We start from the raw sequence: 23140 nt of genomic DNA, 5'->3' as shown, positions 1-23140 counted from the left end.
GGACTATAAATATGTATCTAGGGTTTATGGAATAAACAACAACCAACGTTCAACCAACAAAATCAATCTCGGCGCATCGCCAACTCCTTCGTCTCGAGGGTTTCTACCGGTAAGCAACATGCTGCCTAGATCGCATCTTGCGATCTAGGCAGCACAAGCTTTATGTTGTTCATGCGTTGCTCGTACTGAAGCCTTTTTGATGGCGAGCAACGTAGTTATCATAGATGTGTTAGGGTTAGCATAGTTCTTCGTGTAACATGCTATCGTAGTGCAACCCTTGCATATCTAGCCGCCCTTACACCTATCTTAGGTGTAGGGGCGGCACCCCGCTTGATCATTATTTAGTAGATCCGATCCGTTACGGTTGCTCCTTGTTCATCAAGGATTAGTTTAATATCTGCAATAGTTAGGCCTTACAAAGGGCGGGAGGATCCAGCGGCACGTAGGGTGTCGTTTGCTAGTCCTAGACAGGATGTTCCGGGGATCAACCTCGTGTTGGTTTTTAGGCCTTGTCTAGGATCGGCTTACGATCACCGTGCGTGGCCGCGAGGCCCAATCCTGAGTAGGATGATCCGATTATGCGGTGAAAACCCTAAATCGTCGTAGATCTCATTAGCTTTATCTTGATCAAGCAGGACCACCATATATTCGTGCACCTCGTACAAATCATGGGTGGATCGGCTCCTTGAGCCGATTCACAGGATAACCTGAGAGCCGATCGAGGCTCGTATTTAATGTTTACGTGTATGCCATGCAGGAAACTAAGCGAGGCATCTCCATCACCTTCCTGACCAGGTATAGGTCAGGTGGCACGCCCTTGCATCAGCATCGGACGTGTGTACCAGAGGCTTTGCGGGCCGTCGCTCGGAGGGACCTCGGCCAGCCGCAGCCCTAGGTTGTTCCCGGCTCTACGGTGTTGCCCGTCGCTGCCCGCCGGTGGGTTTTGACAGCAACACATTCTGGCACGCCCGGTGGGACAAGCTTCTACATCAACCACATCGCCATCTACATCTGAGATGGCGGACGGCACGCCAGTCACGTACGAGGATCTGACCGATGAGCTCAAGAAGAAGTATGACGAGATCAAAGTCATCCTCAAAGCCGACCTCATCGGCTCTTTCCACAGAACCCGTTCACATGGCATCAGGTGGAAGGGGTTCTCGCCTAATGGTGCACTAGATGGGATAGACCTCTCTGCCCCGTCGGAAGAACGCACCAGGTCCCTGCGGCAGGAGATCAACTACTTGGTGGCTCACTCGCTACACCGCCACTCTGAGAACCTGGTCAACACGTTGGAGCGTGTCGCTCTTCGCGTGATCTAGGAGATCATGAGGCACCAGTACTCACCGTCAGGACCAGCTCTCGGGACGCATCAAGGAGAGTTGCCACTCCAGTCCCGTCCACCGCTGCCATTTGCGTTGGCAGCACCAGAAGTGCCGACTTCACCGGCATTCGTCGTCTACAAGATCGGTGGTGACCCTAGTGACTACCAGTTCTTGCTTGAGGCGCCTAAGGAGATCCCTCACGGGTACACGTGCACGTATGTGCCAGATTGCGGTAACTGGGCGCTCACAAACCAGGCCACAACATCAGGGACTTCTGGGAAAACAGGAGGGACGTCAGCGACAGATCTTGAGAAGCAGACGTGGCTAACTAAGTACGCCACCCCGACGAACCTCCAGAGCTCAGCTCCTGCAGTTGGCTCAGAGCTGGAAAAGCAAACATGGCTGGCTAAGTACGCCACCCTGGTGAATCTTCAGAGTCCAACTCCTGCAGCCAGCACAGCGGATCAGATCAGCAACATACTGAGAGACCAGTTCGGCATGGTGCCGAAACGGAGGGCAATCGGCTATTCCAAGCCGTACCCCGACGACTACGAAATGATCCCGTTACCATCCAAATATCGGCTCCCTGATTTCTCCAAATTCAGTGGATCAGATGGTTCCAGCTCCATCGAGCACGTGGGCCGATATTTGGCACAGCTAGGAACGGCCTCAGTGCCGGATTCGCTACACGTGAGGTTCTTCTCACAGTCCCTCACGGGATCGGCTTTCGGGTGGTACACCTCGTTGCCACCAGACTCGATCCGGACTTGGAAGCTGTTGGAAGAACAGTTCCATATGCAGTACCACTCAGAGGTTTCCGAGTCTGGCCTTGCCGATCTAGCACAAATACGTCAGAAGCGTGGGGAAACTGTGACAGAATACATCCAGCGCTTCAGGACTCTTAGGAACCGATGTTATTCGGTTCGTGTGACTGAAAAGGAAGTAGTCGAGTTGGCAGTAGCGGGCCTTGCAACACCGCTCAAGGACATGGCCTCCCAAGCAGACTACCCCTCACTGGCGCACATGGTTCAGAAACTATCGGCATATGAACAGCGCCACCCGGACCTGTACCAGGACAAATTCAAGCGTGCAGTAGTCCTGGTCGAGGCAGAGGAAGACAAAGTTTCTGCGGGAGATCAAGAGGTAGCAGCGGCTGAATGGACTCGGGGGGGAACCCCCGTGTCCTGCAAGTGGGTAAAGCCACTAGGCCCGCCCAGGGGGTTTGATTTTGACGTGACCAAAACTGAGCAAATCTTCGACCTCCTGCTCAAGGAGAAGCAGTTGACGATTCCTGAAGGTCTCAAATTCCCCACGGTACAAGAGCTGAACGGAAAGCCACACTGCAAATGGCATAACTCGCTCTCCCATGCCACCAACGACTGCAGGGTGTGGCGTCAGCACATCCAAGCGGCGATAGAAAAAGGGCGTCTGATTTTCAACCAGTACGCCATGAAGGTCGACACCCAGCCCTTCCCCGCCGTTAACATGGTGGAATGCACTTACCCTGAAGGTTGCCAGCCAGGATCCTCGTTCAGCATCAACATGGTAGGACCTGGGCACCACTCTGGCAAAGATGGAGACGAGGGCAGCTGCTCTCGTAGCAAGGACACAGAGGAGGCCGCTCCACGCGATCGGCTCCGTCATGATGGCAAGCGCTACGTCACAGAGGGAGAAGTGAAGAACATAGGATATCAGCGACCCCTCTCTGATCACCTCCTCAACAAATATGTGAGTCAGTATGACCAACGCCGACGATCCAGCGATGATGATGAAAGAGATCGTCTGGCTAGAGAAGCCAGAAGATATCGTCGGCATGATCGCGATGAGGAGGAGCACGAGCGCCGTGCCAAAGAAAAATCAAGGGAGCAAGATGACAACGACAGTATCGGGACTGCCCCTTCTTCGTACACTCGCTGGGATTCAGGAATGAGCCGATTGCCCACAATCGGCAATTGCCCAGAATGCAACCAGAAGAAGAAGGAGGCAGCCAACGTGTCCGTGTTCAAGCGCTTAGGGCCTCTCCCGCCACAAAGAAAACGTGCTGAGTCCCCTCGATGGGAAGATCTCGAGGATTCTGAAGACGAGGGACAAGAAGAAGAAGAAGATAGGTACCACCGTCCAAGGTGGTGCCCTGATGGACTCAGCCGTTCCCAAAAGCGCAGGGTTCAGCGATTGCGCGGCCTGGAGGAAGCCGAAAGGTTATACTTGCATACGTTAAGGAAGGCACGGCCTGATCTGGCTGCGAAAGTTCAGCGAACCCTGGACGAAGAGGGTCGTCCACGGAAAATGGAGTGGCGTCCCAAGCAAAGGAAAGCCGATGATGAAACATCGGCTGGTACGAACATGGTGCTCGTCCTTCCGACGGAGCTTAGTGCTCCACGATTACACGATGCACTCAAGGTGGACGACAGCAAGCGCATCAACATGATAAGGTCAGAGATTGGGCTGGTTTTATCCACCAGCCTGATCGAGTAGCAGGAACAAACCGATGAGCAAACGGGGCAAGGCTGATCCTTGTGATCGGCCCCAAAAATTATGGAGGAGCATTACAGAACCTTCAGTCAGCGCTTCAATCGATACGGAGGCCGATTCCAGCAATCGGCCAAAATTATCTTCACCACATGATCTGCTTGTGTTCAACATCGATCTACTGGGCAGCGGCCACGTCGGCGGATGAAAGTCAGCACGAATCCTCGCGGAGCCGACGTACAAGTACAGTGCCCTGGCTAACCACAAAGCCGATATCTGCAGTCACCTGGCAGATTCGGCTCGGGGGGCATATAGTCAGATGAACATGTGCAGATAAACATGTGTAAACATGTGTGCAGTGGAACATTGGGGCCGATTAGGAAAAATCGGCCAGTAAAAAAAAAATTTCATAACAACATACAGCCGATGCGCAGCCATCGACTCTAGTACAGTTACACAAGACCAAGACCTACCGGCTATGTGCTCAGGGCTCACATTGTCGCCAAGATGGTCAACCCTTTGCGTCAGTCAAGTTGTTGGTGTTTCATCTACAACATCGGCGCCCAGTGGAAGGAAACTGATCGATGGGGGCAAGTCTGGCTGATTCTTCATGGTGGCTATCTCGGATTACCAGATTACCTAAGGTCAGAGCCTTTTTGTTTGATCTGTGCATCCATGCCGGTATTCTCGCCTTGATTGAGGCTCGGGGGGCAGCTTGCCCTTAGATATCTTTGTTGTGGAGAGCCGATTTCGTTGAAATCGGCTGGTTCCATATTAATAACTTGGAAGCCAATGGTAACGTGTTTGGTTGATTCATCACTATTCTCGCCTTGGGTGAGGTTTGGGGGGCAACTCGCCTGAAAGTTTCTTGGCTCTGGAGAGCAAATTTGATTGGAATCGGCTGGCTCTACATCGCAACTGTTCTGAAAAGGGGTGCTTTTGCTACAGAGGTATCAGCTTTAGCATCCAAGCTGATTCAGCGACAGTTCCAGGGTCTTTGTAAAGACACCTGCTCAAGACTAAACCCACGGCTTACTGCGATCGGTAGTGCTATCATCATCGGTAAGACTGGCTAATTTGGAGGGATGATTGAATTGACCTGTCTCGCAGAATATCGTGAGAGACCGATGCGTTGCCATCAGTCATTGGATATTGATTGGGCTAACGGTCGACAAAGTCAGATGAGGGAGAATCGGCTGAATCAGCATACAGGGCATCGGCAAAGTCAAAAGAAGTTTTCATTGATAATAAAATTTCTTACAAGGAGAAGCCGATTGTTCAACAAAAGGGAACGGATTACTACTGCCAACCCTATGCTAGCAAATCCCTACTCTAAGGGCTGTTGCTGTCGGTGCCATCGCTGAGGTAGCTGCCGCCATTGCTGCTGTCGGCGAGGTCTTCGTTGCTGCTACTGTGACCTTCAGCAGAGGCCTCCTCCTCGTCATCATCATCGTCCTTGTCTGACCAAGCCCAGCCCCGGATACGCTTTGGTGGTGGTTCGTCGGAGGAGGTGTCGTCCTCCTGTTCCTTCTTCGGGTCAGAGGAGACGTCTTCTTCTTCGTCGTCCTCTTCTTCTTTGGTGACGGAGGTGAATTTGCCCCGGAAGGGAGGGTCGTCGTCATCGCTCTCCGCCTCCAGTGCTCCGTCAACCAGGTACCGGAGGTCATCTTCCCCGTCGGTTAGGGGCATGGCCCCATCTGACCAGACGAGGTCCTCACCCTCCGGCACAAAGTCGAAGTCCCACTCCCGCTTGTCCCAATGTTTGGGAGCCCGGCGGTTGTACGCCTCCATCTGGTCATGCTCTGGAACCAACTCGCTTGAGGAAGAGGATTGGAGAGAGACGGAAGAGGAGGAAGAAGACGACATGGCTGAGGGGGAAGAGGGTTTTTTGGTGCCGATAGCTAGAACAGAGGAAGGGGATGAAGAGGGCTAATCGATCGGCACGGATAAATAATGAGAAATCTGGTGGAAATTTAATGCTATTGCAGTTTCCGAGGAGGTGATGCTAAAGCTATCGAATTTTGCAGAGAAGTTGAAAAGACAGGACATCATGATGAAGGATGCTGCAACAGGTCTGCTCTGCCAAGACATGACCCTTCGAAGGAAACATAGAGTGGTTTTGGAATTATCATTGCCAAAACCAGGGGGCATGTGTTATCACCAGATTTTGGCCAAATCAGGAAGTGGGCCGTAAGGGAGATGTGCTTGGAAGGTTACACGTGGAAGATCTCTGAAGCGGCCTTGCACGAAGAGTTTGGGCTAGATTGCACGTGTATCTTTAATTATGGTAGATTGTATCTTAGAGTAAAAGTTAGAGTTTGTATCGTGCACGGTGGGGATTATTCCCACGTTAGAAAGTCCCCTGGACTATAAATATGTATCTAGGGTTTATGGAATAAACAACAACCAACGTTCAACCAACAAAATCAATCTCGGCGCATCGCCAACTCCTTCGTCTCGAGGGTTTCTACCGGTAAGCAACATGCTGCCTAGATCGCATCTTGCGATCTAGGCAGCACAAGCTTTATGTTGTTCATGCGTTGCTCGTACTGAAGCCTTTTTGATGGCGAGCAACGTAGTTATCATAGATGTGTTAGGGTTAGAATAGTTCTTCGTGTAACATGCTATCGTAGTGCAACCCTTGCATATCTAGCCGCCCTTACACCTATCTTAGGTGTAGGGGCGGCACCCCGCTTGATCATTATTTAGTAGATCCGATCCGTTACGGTTGCTCCTTGTTCATCAAGGATTAGTTTAATATCTGCAATAGTTAGGCCTTACAAAGGGCGGGAGGATCCAGCGGCACGTAGGGTGTCGTTTGCTAGTCCTAGACAGGATGTTCCGGGGATCAACCTCGTGTTGGTTTTTAGGCCTTGTCTAGGATCGGCTTACGATCACCGTGCGTGGCCGCGAGGCCCAATCCTGAGTAGGATGATCCGACTATGCGGTGAAAACCCTAAATCGTCGTAGATCTCATTAGCTTTATCTTGATCAAGCAGGACCACCATATATTCGTGCACCTCGTACGAATCATGGGTGGATCGGCTCCTTGAGCCGATTCACAGGATAACCTGAGAGCCGATCGAGGCTCGTATTTAATGTTTACGTGTATGCCATGCAGGAAACTAAGCGAGGCATCTCCATCACCTTCCTGACCAGGTATAGGTCAGGTGGCACGCCCTTGCATCAGCATCGGACGTGTGTACCAGAGGCTTTGCGGGCCGTCGCTCGGAGGGACCTCGGCCAGCCGCAGCCCTAGGTTGTTCCCGGCTCTACGGTGTTGCCCGTCGCTGCCCGCCGGTGGGTTTTGACAGCAACAATTACTCTTAATATATCTGCTTGTTTATTTGAAGTATGATTTCAGGACAACAAAGAATGGTGACATGGAGATTACTCGTCTAATATATTTTGGGAAGAAGTATTTGCATTGGATGGTCTTGACAACATTTGGATACATGACTTATACATTCCCTTGCTCCTGTTGCGGTGTACTCGATTTGCTCATCAAACTATCTTGCAAGAACCTGCTGCGTTACTGGTGAAACACATTGATGAAATACATCGCCCCAATTCTGAGGTAAACTACAATTTCTCGCTTTGTGGATACTCCTACCGATGTAAATTCCATCAACTTGGAGTTCACCTTTTCTGCTTCTCGCATTCTGTCTTGCACCACACATTCGCGATATGGCATTACCAAGAGAAAAGATTGACCAACATGTTCCTTCGTTGCTTGCACCTATATTAGAATGCATCTTACGTCTTGCATTCCAGTTACCTCTCAACTCTAAATTTACAAATCGAAGAAGTCAAGGCTACACTCCAGCCACTGAACTGGGTTTTACATCATTGCAGATGCATGAGCGTGTCATTGGACTACCATGGTATAGCTTTCTTCCTTCTATCGAGATACTGCATTTTCTGTTGATTCCGTGTGTTATGTAGTCCTATACTCATTGATCTTAGTGCTTCTGTGTATGCAACTTAGTGTTTTGATTATGAGATTGATGTCAACACCCCATTGCAGAGCTGCTGCATTTCCTAGCATTTAAAAATTAGTGCGCATGTTTAGAAATAAAATCAATACCTTAGTTATTGGGAACTTTTTGGAAAACCGATGAAAAAGAAGGTCTATGATCTGTTTCTCCACTCTTATATATAAAATTCTTTTAATCCCTTCTTGTTTGAATACTTTAGTGGTCATCTCCAGTTTTGTAGAAAGCTAATGGACCAAGTGTTGGCACGCAAAACTGCCGCGCAAACCCAGGATAACCGTCGTACTTTCGCGACGACGAACGATTGCTTTTCCGGCAAAGCAACAAAGGTCCTCTATTTCGAAGAGGAGATACGACCGCTTTTCAGCGTAAAACGGCAAAGATGAACCAAACCCTAGGGCTGCTAGGGCATGGCGGAGAAAAACAATAAAAAGCAACAGTACGGAAAAGATAAATGTATTTTTTGTATAGATCGATTGTCGGGCTTTTCAATCGGCCATGTACCCGTATTTATATAGGGTATGCCTCGGTCTTTGGCAAACAAATCAAGTAGGACACGCAATGTTTAACAAGCCCAGTAAATCTATATCTCTACTTCTTTGATTCGGCCAGCTCGTAACAAAGGTGCGTACATATATTAGCTTAGCTTTTCTGGTATCGTACAGGTTTTGATCTCCGCTTGGGCACCGAATCCATGATATAAATTCTGGTACGTATATACCTTCCTTTGTTACTTGATAACCTGCAACATACGCATCTCAGCCTGGCTTCCGAGGAGATTTAGCAATCCTATTTTATCGGAGCGTATTATCTCAGAAAATGTCCAGGACTTGTCCTTCGTAGACCCTGTCAACGAAAACTTCATATAACTGTCCGGCCATCGCTGCAGAATCTTACTGAATCAAACCTGTATTTTAAACTACACAGGTTGAAATATATATGTCAATCAATAATCTAACCTCGCGCATTTAAATTAATTTGGCCGTTCATACAAATCAGCTAGCCAAATTACACCATCAACACCAAGTAAGTAGTTTCAGAGTTTGGTGATTTATTCACCATTGATAAGCGAGGAGATGGTGTGGCTAAAGCTTCAACATCCATTACTGATTTACTGGCTGCAGTTCAATGGTCAAAATGTTAGGATGTCGCATAGTCAAAAGAAAATTAACAATGAGCCTGTGAAACGAGTAAAACACAGCCTGTAACTTCAAATATTATGGAAATGCCACAGGTCCCTGATATTCCTTAAAACACTATTTCATTTGTTTTGTTCCTTTTCAGATTTGTTGGTATTATTTGCAAGAGGCATGTTTTACTAAAAAAAATCCAATAGGTATAATATATTTTACTTGTATTTTTCTGAAGATTATTGTAGTGAAGCCGTTTGTCAAAAGTATTCAGTATGTACAACCCATGGCATGTCCCATCTTAAGCCCCCTAGAACTGGCTTGTAATCACAATCTAGACTGGTGTATCGGTATTTGCCGTAAATTTTTACTCAATCTATATAACTCATTAGTTCCATTTTAGCTTTCAAAATATTTGTTGGCTATTTAAAACTTTGGCAAAGCCCCTTCTCATATATAATGGCTGGAAGTGTTAGAGGGTACCACGGCACTACACACTACAAGAAAAGTTCTGATAGACAACGTCTCAAAATCGTCCGCTAAGGGGTATTTTTCGTCGCCTATGGACCTAACCCGACGATATGGGTTCTGTTGTGGAAACTGCGTCAGGCAAAGTCCTACGACGATTTTTTCGGTCCGTCGCGCTTGGGCGCCCTTCCGCCACGGAAAATCGGACCGTTGCCCAAGTGTTTCCGGGAGCCCGTTGACTGTTGACGTCATGCAAACTGACATGTGGCAGACGCCGTTAGCTGGCAGTTAACGGCGTTAACCGGCTGAAACCCCGTGGTAGATGGTAGGCCCACACGAGGCCTGCCACGTCTTAAGCGGGCCGGGCCAGCTGACATCGTTTGACCGGTCAACTATATAGCTGGGCTGGTCCATTAGTTACGTGGGCCGGGCCTAACCTCTAAGGTTGACTGGTCAAAACTTAAATGGGCCGGCCCATTTAACATGTGGGGTCCACCTTACAGCAACTGGGCCGGCCCAAGAAGCAAGTGGGCCGGGCCAAAACACAGGTGGGTCCCACTTTCCTGTTAAAGGGCCGGCCCATTTAGTGTGTGGGGTCCACCATATAGCAAGTGGGCCGGGCCAAAAACACAGGTGGGTCCCACTTTCCAGTTAAAGGGTCGGCCCATTTAGTATGTGGGGTCCACCATATAGAAAGTGGGCCGGCCCAACAAGATAGTGGGCCGGGCCAAAAACACAGGTGGGTCCCACTTTCCTGTTAAAGGGCCGGCCCATTTGGTGTGTGGGGTCCACCATATAGCAAGTGGGCCGGCCCAACAAGATAGTGGGCCGGGCCAAAAGCACAGGTGGGTCCCACCTTCCTGTTAAAAGGCCGGCCCATTTAGTATGTGGGGTCCACCATATAACAAGTGGGCCGGCCCAACAAGATAGTGGGCCGGGCCAAAAACACAGGTGGGTCCCACTTTCCAGTTAAAAGGCCGGCCCATTTAGTATGTGGGGTCCACCATATAGCAAGTGGGCCGGCCCAACAAGATAGTGGTAGGGCCAAAAACACAGTCGGTCCCACCTTCTGTTAAAGGGCCGGCCCATTTACCATGTGGGACCACCATATAGCAAATAGGCTGGCCCAACAAGATATTGGGCCGGCCCAATAAGCATGTGGATCCCACTATCGTGTAACCGGGCCGGCCTACTAAAGAAGTGGGCTGGCCCAAAATGAAAGTGGGTCCCACACTATTGTAAGTGGGCCGGCCCAATCTGTTGTAGTGCCCTACTTGTTTGACTAGTCAACTTGCATTACATTTCATGAGCCTAAAATCTGATATCAATGATACACACAATTACATACACAAATAAAACAGGTAGGAAAATTACAAGGCAATTAATGTGCCTAAACAAAAAAATTACATAGAATCATTGAGGACTTCTATTAGCATCATCAATAACACGTTGACATTTGGCAATCGCCTTGATTGAATCTTGTGTACTCTTTGTCAACATATCAGCTACAGATCTTAAAGCAGCAATACCATGTCTTTTATAAAGTACAGCCTTGAGATATTTACCGTTTGATGAAAGCAATGGTCTAGGTTGACGGCTATGAGAAGATGCATCAGAAGAAATATCAGAACTTTTTGTGGGCCTCACTTCTAATGAAGATTGCTTCATCACAACTGCATTATAATAATGCAAAAAGAGTTAAACGATGAACTATGCAAACATTTATTATGCAATGTAGATATAAGATAATAACAAGTTGCATAAATAAGACAATGTATGGAACTTGTACTAAGCACAAACTTACATCATAATGTTGCACAGGGTCGCTACAGATCCTTTTTTGGCGACTATCTTCTAATGATGACTGCTTCATTAAAACTGCATTCTGGTAACATTCAAACATAGTTACAACAATTAACTATTCAAACATGTATTACGCAATGTAGAGATCAGATAACAGCATGTAGCAGAAATAAGCACAAGATAAGATAAGATGCATGTACTAAGCACATACTGGCTCGCTGCAGGTCCTTCTCTTGCGTGCACTAGTCGTGGTCAACATGCCTGTCATTTTAGGTTCAGCCATCAAGTGAAATGCTAATCCTACTGCTCCATTGTCCTTAATCTGTGTTTAGATATCACATTTAAGACCAAGTCAGCTGGTTTCAAATAACAAAAAACTTGAGCTGCCAAATGAATAAGCCAATATTTACCAGATATCAGATTAAAACCAACTAGATGTTGCTTTGCATGAGATACGAATTTCAGACATTCAGATTTAGAGTAGGGTAATGCCAAGGTTTTCCACATAAAGTAAACTGGCATTAAGAATAACCAAATGTCAGGTTCAAATCACCTTCGCAGTTTCTCCAAGACAAGCATATCAAATAGGCAGAAACATAGTAAAGCATGAATGGCATTGCTATGGCAGGGTTCCAAGTGTTAATCTCTTGCATAAGGAACAATGCATATAGGTTATAGATAATAACGAAGTAACCGCCAAAATTACCAACCAAGAACTCAGATTCCAACCTTCCCTAGCGTCCCCGCTGTTAATGTTGGATGTTCTAATAAGTGGTTCGCATGATCAATCCCTAGGAAAAATAACATTGACAAGTCAGTCTACGATAATACAAAGACCAGACATGCACGCAGCAATAACTATATAAGCTAAAGATGAGGTATAAGAGCAAGCAGATTGGAAATGCACATAGCATGATTATAAAAGCAGTGTGAGAATAGCAGACACGAGAAAACAACTAGCAGCTAGCGGTGAGCTAATGACGTGGTATAAGAACAAGCAGATTGGAAATGCCCATAGCATGATTATAAAAGCAGTGCGACAATAGCATGCAGTACAAAAACAGTAGGCAGCAAATGAATGGGTATAAGGCTATAAATATGTGGATGCACACAGGTGTCAGTAGAATGAACAGGATGGTAGCGACCGGATAATGCTTTTGTACTGTACAATATTTAAACAAACTTCATCCGAAGCAACACATCAAGAAAGTTAACGGCATATGAGATCTGCAAATAACTACACAAAACATGGCTAAAGAAACACCGCGATCTAACGGGCCAGCGTACTAATCAAGCTGCGGCGGGGTGGACGGGGGCGGCAACTTGCATTCCAGCGGCGGCGAACACGGGAGACGATGAATCGACCCTATTTCAGTAGAAGCGGGCGTTAGTGAAGCAGATCTGGTTGGCTGGCAAGGGATTCGGTGAAGTTGATACAGCCGCTGCACCGAGGTAGTCGGTGGCGAGGTCGGCGGTGAAGCAGATCCGTCGGTGGCGAGGTCGGCGGTGAAGCAGATCCGTCGGTGGCGAGGTCGGCGGTGAAGCAGATCCCGGTGACGAGGGCGGCGGGGGAGCGGATCAGGTGGGTGGACAGCCAACACGATCAAGGCTACGCCGTGGAGGAGTATGCCGGCGGCGAAGCAGATCTAGTACTGTAGAGAGTCAGAGCTTTGGCGTGTGAGAGTATTTTTGAGCTAATGGGGCGAATGGTTGGTGGGTGGGTGTGGGCCTGTGGGGAGGGTTCGGGATCTAGGCAAGATATTTCATTGTTACCGAATGAGCCCTCCATGGTCGGTGGGTTGTAGCTTCCGGACCAGGGTTAAAAGGGTAAAACTGGTCACGGGATTTTCGAATGGATGCGGCGGGATGATTTGGCGCGCGGCCGAAATTTTCAGTTTCAAGCTACGAGCAGAACGACAAAAATAATGTTCTTCCCCAGGGAGCTCTCATTTCTTCCTCTTCTCTTTCTCTCTCGAGTCTCTCCCACTCCCCCGGCTCCTCTCCCCCTTCTCTCCGGCGGCCTCGCCGGCCGGAGACGAGGCCGACTTCTCTCTGTATATTGTACACCCTCCGAACTAAATTAATTGATTCAACTTTCCTTAGACGTGTATGTATCTAGAGTAAAAACATGTGTGGATACATCCATATTTAGATAAGCAAAGTTGAGTCAGCTAATTTGGATCCGAGGGAGTTAGTGTTGTTGTAAGCTTAGATCCAAGTGTTTCCCATGAGCGAGTAATGGCGCAATGGAGTCGGGGATCTCGTCATCGGCTTCAGATCGGCCTATGGTGAATCTGGCGGATCTTGCCGGCCAAACCCCGATCTGGTGCCATCAATGTGATGGCGCTAACGGTGAGGCTTGCTTTGGTCAGTGCTTCAGATCTGGTCAATGGGGAAGTCAAGCTGCTAAAGTTCACAAGCTCGGGGCATACGACGGCGTCATCCGTCTTGCCCGTGCACATCTTGGCCTTTCAGCGGCCCTTCTCAGAGCCAATATGCCGTTGCTGAGGCCCTTCTTCTCCTTCGTCCTGGCGACTACCGGCGACACCGTCCCAAGTGGTGCGTCCCCGGCGACGGAGTTGCTGGAAAGGATGCGGAGCAGAGATCTGATGTGCGGTCGAGAAGGACTCGATTGATTTTCTTCTATATGTTTTGGGGTCCTTTTTGTAAAGTTGCAGGTTCTATTAGTTATTGTCTAGTACTTTTGGTCCTCTATGTAATTTTTTGGACTAGTTTCCATTGGCACTGATAAACTTGAATTTTGACAAGTTCACAGGGAAAAAAATTCCTTTGCACATATGGCCTATCATGTATAAACATTCTTGAGATTTAAACTATATGAAATGTGCCATGCATTAACCCTAAACCATATATATGTAACTAACCCTAGCTGATCAAACCCAACTTAATTAAAACAAATAACCCTAAACTATACGCATGCACTTTATGCGCATAGGCGCGGGTGCCTCTAATAATGTGTGTGCGCACTCGATCGATGATCCCTAAACCTTATACAACCACCCTGAAACCCTAATCCCTAATCCCTAAACCCTAAACACCCTAAACACTAAACCCTATACCCTAAACCCTAACCCTAACCCTAAACCCTAATTAAACCCTATATATAGGCCAACGACACTTAATTGTGCATCAAGCAGGCCAGGGGTGCCTCGCGGTCCTCTAATTAAATTAAATGTGCCATGCATTAACCCTAAACCATATATATGTAACTAACCATAGCTAATCAACCCTACTTAATGAAAACACATAACCCTAAAGTATACTAGCTATAACCCGATCTAATAAAAACATGCTCTATATATAGCGACTAGCTAGCAAACCTTAGATTAACACCAATTAATATATACATGGCCTATATCGATCATGTTGTATAACATATCCCTGAGATTCATTAATTAATTATATAATTATCATGATAAATTAATTAACTCTAATTTTGACAAGTTCTCTCGAATGAAAACACATTTGATTAAGTTGCCTCATAATATATATATATAATTAGTGTGCATGCATGGCCTACCATGCATTCGTGCATATATTTTAATGTATATTTGAACATATTCTTGGGGATTTCAATCTCTCTCTCTCGATCATCTATATATCGTTGGTGGCCAAAAAAACAGACATATATATGCATGCAATTTATGCGTAAAGGCGCGGGTGCCTCTAATAATGTGTGTGCGCACTCGATCGATGATCCCTAAACCTTAAACAACCCTAAAACCTTAAATCTCTAATCCCTAATCCCTAAACCTAAACACCCTAAACACTAAACCCTAAACCCTAGACCCTAAACCCTAACCCTAACCCTAACCCTAACCCTAAACCCTAGCTAACCCTAAACCCTAATTAAACCCTATGTATAGGCCAACGACACTTTAATTGTGCATCGAGCAGGCCAGGGGTGCCTCGCGGTCCTCTAATTAAATTAAATGTGCCATGCATTAACCCTAAACCATATATATGTAACTAACCCTAGCTAATCAACCCTACTTAATTAAAACACATAACCCTAAACTATACTAGCTAGCTATAACCCGATCTAATAAAAACATGCTCTATATATAGCAGCTAGCTAGCAAACCGTAGATTAACACCAATTAAAATATACATGGCCTATATCGATCATGTTGTATAACATATCCCTGAGATTCATTAATTAATTATATAATTATCGTGATAAATTAATTAACTTGAATTTTGACAAGTTCTCTCGAATGAAAACACATTTGATTAAGTTGCCTCATAATATATATATATATATATATAATTAGTGTGCATGCATGGCCTACAATGCATTCGTGCATATATTTTAATGTATATTTGAACATATTCTTGGGGATTTCAATCTCTCTCTCGATCATCTATATATCGTTGGTGGCCCAAAAACACACATATATACGCATGCACTTTATGCGTAAAGGCGCGGGTGCCTCGATCTAATAATGTGTGTGCGCACTCGATCGATGATCCCTAAACCTTAAACAACCCTAAAACCCTAAATCCCTAATCCCTAATCCCTAAACCCTAAACACCCTAAACACTAAACCCTAGACCCTAGACCCTAAACCCTAACCCTAACCCTAACCATCTGCCCTAGCTAACCCTAAACCCTAATTAAACCCTATGTCTAGGCCAACGACACTTAATTGTGCATCGAGCAGCCCAGGGGTGCCTCGCGGTCCTCTAATTAAATTAATTAAATGCGCCATGCATTAACCCTAAACCATATATATGTAACTAACCCTAGCTGATCAACCCAACTTAATTAAAACACATAACCCTAAACTGTACTAGCTAGCTATAACCCGATCTAATAAAAACATGCTCGATCTATATATAGCAGCTAGCTAGCAAATTAAACGGTAGATTAACACCAATTAATATATACGACATGGCCTATATCGATCATATGTTGTATAACATCTCCCTGAGATTCATTAATTAATTATATAATTATCGATGATAAATTAATTAACTTGAATTTTGACAAGTTCTCTCGAATGAAAACACATTTGATTAAGTTGCCTCATAATATATATATAATTAGTGTGCATGCATAGCCTACAATGCATTCGTGCATATATTTTAATGTATATTTGAACATATTCTTGGGGATTTCAATCTCTCTCTCGATCATCTATATATCGTTGGTGGCCCAAAAAACACACATATATACGCATGCACTTTATGCGTAAAGGCGCGGGTGCCTCGATCTAATAATGTGTGTGCGCACTCGATCGATGATCCCTAAACCTTAAACAACCCTAAAACCCTAAATCCCTAATCCCTAATCCCTAAACCCTAAACACCCTAAACACTAAACCCTAGACCCTAGACCCTAAACCCTAACCCTAACCCTAACCATCTGCCCTAGCTAACCCTAAACCCTAATTAAACCCTATGTCTAGGCCAACGACACTTAATTGTGCATCGAGCAGCCCAGGGGTGCCTCGCGGTCCTCTAATTAAATTAATTAAATGCGCCATGCATTAACCCTAAACCATATATATGTAAATAACCCTAGCTAATCAACCCTACTTAATTAAAACACATAACCCTAAACTATACTAGATATAACCCGATCTAATAAAAACATGCTCTATATATAGCAGCTAGCTAGCAAACCGTAGATTAACGCCAATTAAAATATACATGGCCTATATCGATCATGTTGTATAACATATCCCTGAGATTCATTAATTAATTATATAATTATCATGATAAATTAATTAACTTGAATTTTGACAAGTTCTCTCGAATGAAAACACATTTGATTAAGTTGCCTCATAATATATATATAATTAGTGTGCATGCATGGCCTACAATGCATTCGTGCATATATTTTAATGTATATTTGAACATATATATTCTTGGGGATTTCAATCTCGATCTCTCTCTCTCGATCATCTATATATCGTTGGTGGCCCAAAAAACACACATATATACGCATGCACTTTATGCGTAAAGGCGCTCGCGGGGCCTCTAATAATGTGTGTGCGCACTCGATCGATGATCCCTAAACCTTAAACAACCCCTAAAACCTTAAATCCCTAATCCCTAATAATCCCTAATCCCTAAACCCTAAACACCCTAAACACTAAACCCTAAACCCTAACCCTAACCCTAACCCTAACCCTAAACCCTAGCTAACCCTAAACCCTAAACCCTAGACCCTAAACCCTAGACCCTAAACCCTAACCCTAACCCTAACCCTAACCCTAACCCTAAACCCTAGCTAACCCTAAAACCCTAATTAAACCCTATGTATCCAACGACACTTAACTGTACGTGCATCGAGTAGGCCAGGGGGTGCCTCGCGGTCCTCTAATTAAATTAAATGTGCCATGCATTAACCCTAAACCATATATATGTAACTAACCCTAGCTAGCTAATCAACCCTACTTAATTAAAACACATAACCCTAAACTATACTAGCTAGCTATAACCCGATCTAATAAAAACATGCTCTATATGTAGCAGCTAGCTAGCAAACCGTAGATTAACACCAATTAAAATATACATGGCCTATATCGATCATGTTGTATAACATATCCCTGAGATTCATTAATTAATTATATAATTATCGTGATAAATTAATTAACTTGAATTTTGACAAGTTCTCTCGAATGAAAACACATTTGATTAAGTTGCCTCATAATATATATATATATATAATTAGTGTGCATGCATGGCCTACAATGCATTCGTGCATATATTTTAATGTATATTTGAACATATTCTTGGGGATTTCAATCTCTCTCTCGATCATCTATATATCGTTGGTGGCCCAAAAAACACACATATATACGCATGCACTTTATGCGTAAAGGCGCGGGTGCCTCGATCTAATAATGTGTGTGCGCACTAGATCGATGATCCCTAAACCTTAAACAACCCTAAAACCCTAAATCCCTAATCCCTAATCCCTAAACCCTAAACACCCTAAACACTAAACCCTAGACCCTAGACCCTAAACCCTAACCCCAACCCTAACCCTAACCATCTGCCCTAGCTAACCCTAAACCCTAATTAGACCCTATGTATAGGCCAACGACACTTAATTAATTAAATGCGCCATGCATTAACCCTAAACCATATATATGTAACTAACCCTAGCTAATCAACCCTACTTAATTAAAACACATAACCCTAAACTATACTAGATATAACCCGATCTAATAAAAACATGCTCTATATATAGCAGCTAGCTAGCTAGCAAACCGTAGATTAACACCAATTAAAATATACATGGCCTATATCGATCATGTTGTATAACATATCCCTGACATTCATTAATTAATTATATAATTATCGTGATAAATTAATTAACTTGAATTTTGACAAGTTCTCTCGAATGAAAACACATTTGATTAAGTTGCCTCATAATATATATATATATATAATTAGTGTGCATGCACGGCCTACAATGCATTCGTGCATATATTTTAATGTATATTTGAACATATATATTCTTGGGGATTTCAATCTCGATCTCTCTCTCTCTCGATCATCTATATATCGTTGGTGGCCCAAAAAACACACATATATACGCATGCACTTTATGCGTAAAGGCGCGCGCGGGTGCCTCTAATAATGTGTGTGCGCACTCGATCGATGATCCCTAAACCTTAAACAACCCCTAAAACCTTAAATCCCTAATCCCTAAACCCTAAACACCCTACACACTAAACCCTAAACCCTAAACCCTAACCCTAACCCTAACCGTAAACCCTAGCTAACCCTAAACCCTAAACCCTAGACCCTAAACCCTAGACCCTAAAACCTAACCCTAATTAACCCTAAACCCTAGCTAACCCCTAAAACCCTAATTAAACCCTACGTATAGGCCAACGACACTTAATTGTACGTGCATCGAGCATGCCAGGGGGTGCCTCGCGGTCCTCTAATTAAATTAAATGTGCCATGCATTAACCCTAAACCATATATATGTAACTAACCCTAGCTAGCTAATCAACCCTACTTAATTAAAACACATAACCCTAAACTATACTAGCTAGCTATAACCCGATCTAATAAAAACATGCTCTATATGTAGCAGCTAGCTAGCAAACCGTAGATTAACACCAATTAAAATATACATGGCCTATATCGATCATGTTGTATAACATATCCCTGAGATTCATTAATTAATTATATAATTATCGTGATAAATTAATTAACTTGAATTTTGACAAGTTCTCTCGAATGAAAACACATTTGATTAAGTTGCCTCATAATATATATATAATTAGTGTGCATGCATGGCCTACAATGCATTCGTGCATATATTTTAATGTATATTTGAACATATATATTCTTGGGGATTTCAGTCTTGATCTCTCTCTCTCTCGATCATCTATATATCGTTGGTGGCCCAAAAAACACACATATATACGCATGCACTTTATGCGTAAAGGCGCGGGTGCCTCTAATAATATGTGTGCGCACTCGATCGATGATCCCTAAACCTTAAACTTAACAACCCCTAAAACCTTAAATCCCTAATCCCTAATAATCCCTAATCCCTAAACCCTAAACACCCTAAACACTAAACCCTAAACCCTAGACCCTAAACCCTAACCCTAACCCTAAACCCTAGCTAACCGTAAACCCTAGCTAACCCTAAACCCTAAACCCTAGACCCTAAACCACCCTAGACCCTAAACCCTAACCTAACCCTAACCCTAACCCTAAACCCTAGCTAACCCTAAACCCTAATTAAACCCTATGTATAGGCCAACGACACTTAATTGTGCATCGAGCAGGCCAGGGGGTGCCTCGCGGTCCTCTAATTAAATTAAATGTGCCATGCATTAACCCTAAACCATATATATGTAATAACTAACCCTAGCTAATCAACCCTACTTAATTAAAACACATAACCCTAAACTGTACTAGCTAGCTATGACCCGATCTAATAAAAACATGCTCGATCTATATATAGCAGCTAGCTAGCAAATTAAACGGTAGATTAACACCAATTAATATATACGACATGGCCTATATCGATCATATGTTGTATAACATCTCCCTGAGATTCATTAATTAATTATATAATTATCGATGATAAATTAATTAACTTGAATTTTGACAAGTTCTCTAGAATGAAAACACATTTGATTAAGTTTCCTCATAATATATATATAATTAGTGTGTGCACTCGATCGATGATCCCTAAACCTTAAACAACCCTAAAACTCCCCTAAACCCTAAACACCCTAAACACTAAACCCTAGACCCTAAACACCCTAAACACTAAACCCTAAACCCTAGACCCTAAACACCGTAAACATTAAACCCTAAACCCTAAACCCTAAACACCCTAAACACTAATTAAACCCTAAACCCTAGACCCTAAACACCCTAAACTAAACCCTAGACCCTAGCTAAACACCCTAAACACTAAACCCTAAACCCTAAACCCTAGCTAACCCTAAACCCTAATTAAACCCTATATATAGGCCAACGACACTTAATTGTGCATCAAGCAGGCCAGGGGTGCCTAGCTCGCGGTCCTCTAGTTAAATTAAATGTGCCATGCATTAACCCTAAACCATATATATAACTAACCCCTAGCTAATCAAACCCTAGTTCATTAAAACACATAACCCTAAACTATACTAGCTAGCTATAACCCGATCTAATAAAAACATGCTCGATCTATATATAGCAGCTAGCTAGCAAATTAAATGGTAGATTAACACCAATTAATATATACGACATGGCCTATATCGATCATATGTTGTATAACATCTCCCTGAGATTCATTAATTAATTATATAATTATCGATGATAAATTAATTAACTTGAATTTTGACAAGTTCTCTCGAATGAAAACACATTTGATTAAGTTTCCTCATAATATATATATATAATTAGTGTGCATGCATGGCCTACCATGCATGCATTCGTGCATATATTTTAATATATATTTGATCGAACATATTCTTGGGGATTTCAATCTCTCTCTCTCTCGATCATCTATATATCATTGTTGGCCAAAAAAACACACACATATACACATGCACTTTATGCGCAAAGGCGCGTGTGCCTCTAATAATGTGTGTGTGCGCACTCGATCGATGATCCATAAACCTTAAACCCTAATTAAATAAACCCTAATCCCTAATCCCTAAACCCCTAAACACCATAAACATTAAACCCTAGACCCTAGACGCTAAACCCTAACCTCCTAACCCTAAACCCTAAACCCTAATTAAACCCTATATATAGGCCAATGACACTTAATTGTGCATCAAGCAGGCCAGGGGTGCCTTAGCTCGCGGTCCTCTAATTAAATTAAATGTGCCATGCATATATATATGTGTTTAATTTGGGGATTTCAATCGCTCTCTCGTATGTAGATCTCTCTCTACCTCTTTCTCTCTCTGTCTCTCTCTCTCTCTCTCGTTAATTGGTGGCCAACAACACACACATGCACTTTGTGCGCAAAGGCATGCGCCTCTAATAATGTGTGTGATCGATCAATCTAGTTTTGATTAATCATAGCACACAAATAAAGAAGTTGTATTTGAATCCACACAACCTAATCTAAAACACATAACCCCTAACATGGCCTAATTAATTAACCCCTTCTCTCTACCTAATTAGTGGAAATTGCACAAAATCAAAAGGGGTCCCTCACTAATTGTGCATATCTGCTAGATTGTGATAAACTTTTGCCCCATATATATTTGGTGGATGGGTGCATCTTGGCATGTAAAAAAATTAGTGTTTGCAAATGGCGTTGTCAAAATTTATGTACAAATGATTTCTTTTCATCCAAAGTGCATAAAATGGGAGTTTTAATGAAGAAAGTACAAATAAAACAGCTCAACATGCTTCCACACCCCGATTTCCACACGAAGTAGAGCATATTTAAAGGATAATTCCAGAGTTTTACTATTTTTCAAGCAACTTTGCTAATTTTCCCCCACTCACATGACTTTATGTCGATTTAACGAAAATATGGCGAATTTAAACTACATGGGCGGGATAGTTTGAATTGTGCGCGCGGCAAAGGGAACCGCCTATTCCTCAATCTTGTGCACGGCAAATTACACACGCAACTCCATTAAACGCCACCTACCGACCTTAATTATCACCCCGGCGGCCTGGCCGCATGACCCCCCACCCACCCCTACACAACTTATCCCCGTCCGTGCGAAGAGCTTCCCCTCCCCGTCCCGTCCGTGCGAAGAAGAAGCTTCCCCTCCCCGTCGTTCTTCTCGAGACGCACCGGCGGTCAAGTTGATCCACGGTAGGGCTGCTATCTCTAGCTCAATCATGTATCGGGCAAGACGGCCTAACAATTTATATTTTCTTGATGCTGCTAAAAAAATTCGTCAGTATGCTCAAACTAATTGGCACTTTATAGTTTTCCGCTCGATTTGTCATCGATCAATTTGTTCATTTGCGTGGGCATATAGAGTCAGTTCTGCACTCGATCCGTTAATTTGCTGAAATGCCATGGCAGAGTTTTGTACACGATCTGTTTGCTAAAATGTCGATGGGCATTTTTTGTTTTGTACTCGACATGATTGCTGAAATGCATAATCATGTAGTATAGTTTTGTACTCGATGGATATACATTTCCTACTTCGCCTTAAATTAATCACCAACCACTGTATCTCATAATTAAACAGATGGACAGAACTTGGATACTGCATGGACACTTATGTCCCCCTTCATATATAAATGGTGTTCAACCCTTTATGGGGTTTATTAGAGCTCATGAAGGTCACAACCTGGACGTGTATTGCCCGCGCTGCACATGTATGAATGGTGAGAAGAGGCCTCACCCTGTAGTGGCAGATCATTTACACATTTTTGGGATGGACCGCACATATGTTAGGCGGGTTTAGCATGGTGAACCATATAATGATCCTTTAGCAGGAGAAGCAGATCTTGCTCACACTGTATGTGT

At 44.2% G+C, this 23140-nt stretch overlaps 1 long non-coding RNA gene across 2 annotated transcripts in view; it reads left to right on the top strand.

The window, feature by feature from the left end:
- The window catches only part of LOC127333052 (uncharacterized), an 85629-nt gene that overhangs the window by 618 nt on the left and 61871 nt on the right, over window positions 1-23140 (top strand). Inside the window, exons 2-3 of one of the 2 annotated variants that reach the window (XR_007870889.2) lie at window positions 7159-7371; window positions 7650-7678. This is a non-coding gene — a long non-coding RNA (uncharacterized lncRNA). Of the gene's footprint in view, window positions 1-7147; window positions 7372-7649; window positions 7679-23140 lie in introns of both variants that reach the window. The other variant, XR_007870886.2, reaches the window with a different exon arrangement.

Source organism: Lolium perenne, chromosome 2 (genome assembly GCF_019359855.2).
Source record: "Lolium perenne isolate Kyuss_39 chromosome 2, Kyuss_2.0, whole genome shotgun sequence".
Taxonomy (NCBI): domain Eukaryota; kingdom Viridiplantae; phylum Streptophyta; class Magnoliopsida; order Poales; family Poaceae; genus Lolium; species Lolium perenne.
The sequence above is the reverse complement of the archived record's forward strand: the minus strand, read 5'-3'. Positions and strand labels throughout refer to the sequence as shown.